General features: G+C 35.6%; 1 pseudogene; it reads left to right on the top strand.

Moving 5' to 3' along the window:
• The first annotated feature begins 3,504 nt into the window (after positions 1-3,504).
• LOC112524870 lies at positions 3,505-4,973 on the top strand (annotated as a pseudogene).
• Positions 4,974-6,545: the final 1,572 nt, after the last annotated feature.

Raw genomic sequence — 6,545 nt, 5'->3', positions numbered from 1 at the left:
GCTAGATGATGAGCACAAATGGTTTTGGATCATAAACACTGCCCTGATACCATGTTAACCATGATAATAAGAGGAATGGAAGAGAAATTAAATAACTTTGTATTTCTTATRTATATGAACAAGCCTACGTACAGAATTATATAGCCTATACAAAAGACTAAATAAGGAAAATACAATAAATGGCATTAAAAARAATGRYTGGCAATTAGCAAAGACCATAAAATAAGGCTTGAAAGGTGCCGGTCTTGATTTCCTTGATTCCAAAGGTCAATGGTCTATTTTGGGAAATGATGGAGACTGATCCCAATATCGTTAATCAAATATTTCAACACTATTCACGAAAGGGTGTGATGGTTCGATGGCACCTTTTTGATGTCTATAAGTATGTATGATCTGTACACATTTCAAAGTGTGAATTCTCAACAAACTTTGGTTGTTTTAGCATATCGATCCAACATTTGGTATCAGAGCTTTGGGTTCATTCAACCAAAGTTTTCTCATCATCTACCGAATACCAACAAAAACCAAGAGAGTCACCAAAACCGCCAAAGATTAACGATCAATCACCATCACAGTTGTTCATTTGGGGTTAATCAGAATCTATACCTAGGGCGGCCAAACACCAGAAGGAGTTTTACCACTGACTGGCACCCATCGAAAAGGTATTTACATACCTTAATCGGAATAGAAGAAGGCTACCGGAGAAGTCAAGGCGAAAATCGCAAACCGCAACTGGTCAAGAGGACCGTTGAGTGCAGGAGGCACCAAAATCGCAGATTGAAATCGGTTTAAGGAACCGACGAACCAAGGTACACACGGCAGAAAACGGCGCACCATAAACCGGTCAGGAGATCGTCGATTCGGGGCACGAAAATCACAGGAGGCGACGCCATTAAAGGAACCAGAGAAGGTTTCATTGTTTTTGAAGAAGAGAAAGGAGACGGCACAAAAGAAACCGTACGCCACTCACCACTTCTCTCCCTTTTCTTTAAAAAAAAAAACCTAATTCCTCAATTTTAGGAAAGTCAGATTTCCTTTGATTTTAAAGAACTTCTTTACAAATTTTTCTTTAAAAAACTTCCTTTATTATTTTTATTATCATTTAAAATGGAAAAATTTACAAAACTAAGTTTTTGTAAAATTTTATATAAAATCTTTAAGGAATATTTTTTTTTATATGAAATTATGACGGGGAAAGGAAATAAGGAACATGGAGATAGTTCCAAAATTTGCAAGGAAATGAGTCCTAGTACCCATTTTCAGTGTCCAATGTTGAATTCAACTAATTACACAACTTGGGCAATCCAAATGCAAATCATTTTGGAAGCAAATGGTCTTTGGGAAGCAATTGAACCAAAATCATCAACAAAAGCCGATGAGAAAAGAGATAAAACAACAATCGCCTATATTTATCAATCACTCCCAGAAGATCAACTGTTACTCATCTCAAAATACAAATCTGCAAAGGCAGTTTGGGATGCACTGAAAACAAGACACGTTGGTGTCAGCAGTGTCCAAAAGGCAAGATTACAAACTCTCAAGACGGAATTTGAGATGTTACAAATGAAAGAAAATGAATCAGTGGATTCATTTAATACAAAGTTGACGGGTATTATCAATAAAGCAGCAAGCTTGGGATTAACATATGAAGATTCTATTCTTGTTCGGAAGTTATTAAACATCGTACCTGATAGATTCCTTCAAATTGTTGCATCCATTGAACAATACTCGGATCTAGATACTATGTCTCTAGACGAAGCGATCGAAAGACTAAAGACATTTTGAAGAAAGATTGAAATTCAAGAAGGAAAGAATCATGGACACTGAAGAAGGATTGATGTTCACACGACATGAACACCGAGGCCAACCTTTCAGAGGACGTGGTTGTGGTAAATTTAACCAATCCCGAGGCCGAGGCCAAGACAGGAACAATTATCAGTATAAAAGGGAAGAACAAGAGTCTTATGAAGATGATACAAAAGACAAATCTCAAATCACGTGCTACCGATGTCACAAACTTGGTCACTATGCCTATGAGTGTCCAAACAAACGTAAGAATCAAGACAAATAACAGTCCAATCTTATGGAAGAAGATTTGGAGCCAACATTGCTTATGGCAACTATTACTGAGAATGAAGAAAAATGATGCAAAGTAGAACTTTGATCGTGTGATACGATCAAGGCACCAATAATCGTATGATACGGTTAACAACTTGTGATATGTGTAAATAAATGTTGTGATTGGATCATAAATTTGTGTGAGACAACAAGAAGTGGAATCGTGTGAGACAACAGCAAGTGGAATCGTGTGAGACAACAGCAAGTGGAATCGTGTGAGACAATAGCATATGGAGTCATGTGAAAGGACTACACAAGAACGAAGACCAAGTGAAGTCATGTGAGACGACTACACAAGAACGAAGACCAAGTGGAGTTATGTGAGACGACTACACAAGAATGAAGACATAGTGGAGTTGTGTTATACTACTACACAAAGTTTCAAGAAGACAATGATAAAGAATGTTGCGAGAACTCAAGAATATGATAAAGACGATACTACTTATACGAAAATATGAAGACTCAACAACCAAGCTACATGGAAGAAGCAAACACATTGATACAAAATATCACTTCATACGACAATGCGTTGAAAAAAGAAGACCTAGCTGTTGAACACATCAAGGGAGAACTACAACGAGCTGACATTCTAACAAAACCACTTCCAAGGATAAGATTCGCCACTATGAGGCAACTACTTGGAGTTAAAGATCTTGTTCAACACAATCGAGATTAGGGGGTGAATGTTAGATTAATCTCGATTTAAAATAGTATATGTATATATATATATATAGGTAGTTATAGGTAGTTATTGGTAGTTATCCACGAAGAGATGCGACTATTCACGAAAGGGTGTGATGGTTCGATAGCACCTTTTCGGTGTCTATAAGTATGTATGATTTGTACACATTTCAAAGTGTGAATTCTCAACAAACTTTGGTTGTTTTAGCATATCGATCCAACATATGTTGATTTATATTTTTTAATCTCAATTTAAAATAGTATATGTATATATATAGGTAGTTATAGGTGAATTCTCAACATATGTCAAACACATGTTGATTTATATTTTCAAATTAATTAGACTTGTGTAAAATTATGAGGGTCATGGGACACCTTATCAAAACCACCAAAAGTAGTTTCTTATGGCAGTTTTCTGCCAACCGTTGTATATCTCCAAGGCACCGTTTCATTTGCTATATAAGCATGATTCGGTTGTCTTTTGTAAAGTGTGGCTTTCTAATTTACTCTCTCTATTATCATTAGTTCTATATCTTTCTGTGAGTGTTGCTACATGGTAATCATGGGGACTAATGGTTCCAAGAGTGTTGATCATGGACATCTCGGTGGTGAAGCCTCAACACCGAAACCCACTACGGTTTCGAAGAACAAAGGAGGAAAACAACAGTAGAAGTCCGAACCGTCGCAATTTTCGGGTCTGGTAACATGGATATAGAGAATGCTGAAGAACCCTCATTGCTTTCAAGAAACAATCCCAATTGCAGGTGATTTTGTGGTCATTTTGTCTAAGATCTGTAATTGTTTCTTTCTTGATTTGCAGCCATAATTTCACCATGTGTGTGATACACGTCTTTCTTTCTTGTAATGTGAAACTATTGCATGCAAAAAGTTGAATTGTTCTGGACCTTGTTCATTTCAGTGGTTTAATATTCTAATTGATGTGTTTTATGCCATTGAGAACTGAAACTTTCTTCAAACTACTGAAGATACCGCATATAATCCTCAAAATCATGTATTCTTGTCTACTTGTTGTGGATTATGTTTTAGTAGATTGCATGACAAACTTAACATTCGTCTGTCTTTCCTGTAGTCCATCAATTGTCGAAAAAGAGGAAAACTATGTTCCTACAGATGAAGATCTCAAACATCTATGGCATCTTGTGGAAAGGAAAGATGGAGGTCCACCATGGAAGCATATGATGGATCGGTCAACCAATCGTATGCGCTATCAAGCATGGCAAAGAGACCCAGAGGTTGTTCGATTGTTCTTTGTATGGATTAAGTTCTTTGTATGCATCAAACTAAATTGTTGAACTGTTTTTGTTTGCGGGTTTGTTAGTCTGGCCCTACTCAATATTGCACCAAGACCGTGTACAAAAATGCCACACCTGAACTGATGAGGGACTTCCGCCTGAAATGGGATGATATGCTTTCACATGCAGCAACCGTGGATGAATTCCCCACCGCAGGTGCTAGCGTAGTACATTGGATCCGAAAGTGATTCTACTTCCCTTTTATGTTTGATTTATTGGGTCTGATTGGTTTGGTTATATTTTTACTCTAATTCTCGCATCGTTCCCTTTTTTCTGCAGTGATAGAGAATACACAATTTCACGTCGCATATGGGAACTTGAAGGATCTTCTTACTGTGTGACAAAGGTATACATATTGCAAATTTCAACAGACAAATGCAAAGCTTCCTCCTTTATGTCTGAATCATCGATCTCTGCCTTCTTGTTCCAGGGAGTGCCCTGCCCATCAGTCCCAAGAAAGCAGAAGCCACAGCGTGCTGATCTTTATTACAAAATTTGGGGTGAGGCAAGGGATGTGGGGAGCAGCCAAGAACGTTGATCGTGGCTTTCGATCTTATCAAAAGGAAAGAGCTAATCCGAAAACGATATCTGTTCATGTAGTTATGGCTCAGATGAGTACCAAAATCGATGAAAACCACCTGCATTCTTTAGAATCTGATGAAGAAGATCTAAATGTAGATATGGCAGAAACCCAAGTGGCGGTCCGGCAGGAGAAGTGGGCGGCGGATATGGTGCCAAAGCTTCTAGTAATCGGTGGAGCTATTATGGTTGCTTGATGTATTGACAGTGGACTGTTGACAAAAGCCGTTATACCCGGGAGTTGCTAGGAGGTTTGCCTCCATACCATGCCCCCGGCGATGAGTCTCTTTTTCTGTATGTAGATGGTTGTATAAACAGTAAGGAATGCAGAGTCCATGCCATTAAAATGCTTATGACAGGGATAAGCTCTGTATCCTTTTTCTTTTAGTTTCTAGTTTTAACTTTTAAAATGTCAAAATTAATTGTACAACTCGGTCGTCTTTTTCTAATATTTATGTTAAGGGTTCGTTTACCAAACTTTTACTTTGGTAACCCTTTAACAAGCAACAAGATTATTTCACCGGATGAATATGGTAAAGATCAAGAATCTTATGAATATGGTAAAAATCAAGAATCTTACTCGGTAAGTGAGGGCGACAACTCTTACCACGGTAAGTACTTACCGGGTAAATTGTTTCATGCTATGTCGTTTTGGTGAACTAAAATCTTACTCGGTAAGTAAATAATAGTGTTAAATTTTACCGATAAAAACTTATTGGACAAATGTTTGGTGAACGGGTCCTAAGAGTTTTAAATTTTAAGCAAATTTATTATTTCCTATTTTATTTCTTCCACTTTCTTCATAAATTCTAGTTTTTTTTTTCTTTTTATTTCAAACTTGATTCTTTAGTTTATATTTATTAAACAATGTCTTAATCATTATTTTTTGTCCATTCACAACAAGAATTATATATTTCTTAAACTTGGTATTATTTGCCTTTAAAACCTGTGTATGTTGATATTATTCTTTTGATAAAACTTTCAATACACATTGTGATTTAATAATAAAACTGCAAATCAAGATAATATACCGGATCATCTTTTGCTAATTCATAAAGATTTATTTAAGATAATATTGTTTGATTTTAATAAATTTGCCGTATGGCTGACCGGCGATTACTAGCGATTTCGGCTTCATGCAGGCGAGTCGCAGCCTGCAATCCGAACTGAGAATGGGTTTTTGGAGTTAGCTTACCCTCGCGAGATTGCGACCATTTGTTCCGGCTATTGTAGCACGTGTGTCGCCCAAGGCATAAGGGACAGTTTATCCTAGTCTAAAATTCAACTTTTGCAACTAGAGAATTATCTCCATAGAATTAATTTTTTTTTCATATAAATACTTAATTATTTCTCGTTTATATAGAATGATTTTAAATAAATTTTTTGAAATTAAGTGTCCAATTAATTTTTTTTAATATAAAAATTCTAAAAATCGACATTTTTATGCCGCATTTTTTAGGATTTTTATTTTAATAAAAAACGTATGCGTTTACATGACGTTCTAAAAAGAAAAATGTTACAATGAGTTTTTTATATAACAATCTTATATTTTTGTATGGCGTGTTGGCAGATTTGTATTATGTTGTTATAAAAAAACTAATTGGACATTTTATTTTAATTTTTTTTAAAAGATGTCTAAAAATATTTTATAAGCTTATTGTAACATATTTATATAAGACATACATTTATTTGTTATAACTGAATGACTTATAAGACCAAAAATTCATACATTCTACTAATAAATCATATACATTTATTTATGAAAATATTCTAAAATAGTTAATAGGAAAGCCTAATTCAACTCCTACTCATTGTTATTGACATCCCTAAATCCACTTTAATTATCATTCTTTT

The sequence above is a fragment of the Cynara cardunculus genome (genome assembly GCF_001531365.2).
Source record: "Cynara cardunculus var. scolymus isolate 2C chromosome LG 13, CcrdV1, whole genome shotgun sequence".
Classification (NCBI taxonomy): Eukaryota; Viridiplantae; Streptophyta; class Magnoliopsida; order Asterales; family Asteraceae; genus Cynara; species Cynara cardunculus.
The sequence above is the reverse complement of the archived record's forward strand: the minus strand, read 5'-3'. Positions and strand labels throughout refer to the sequence as shown.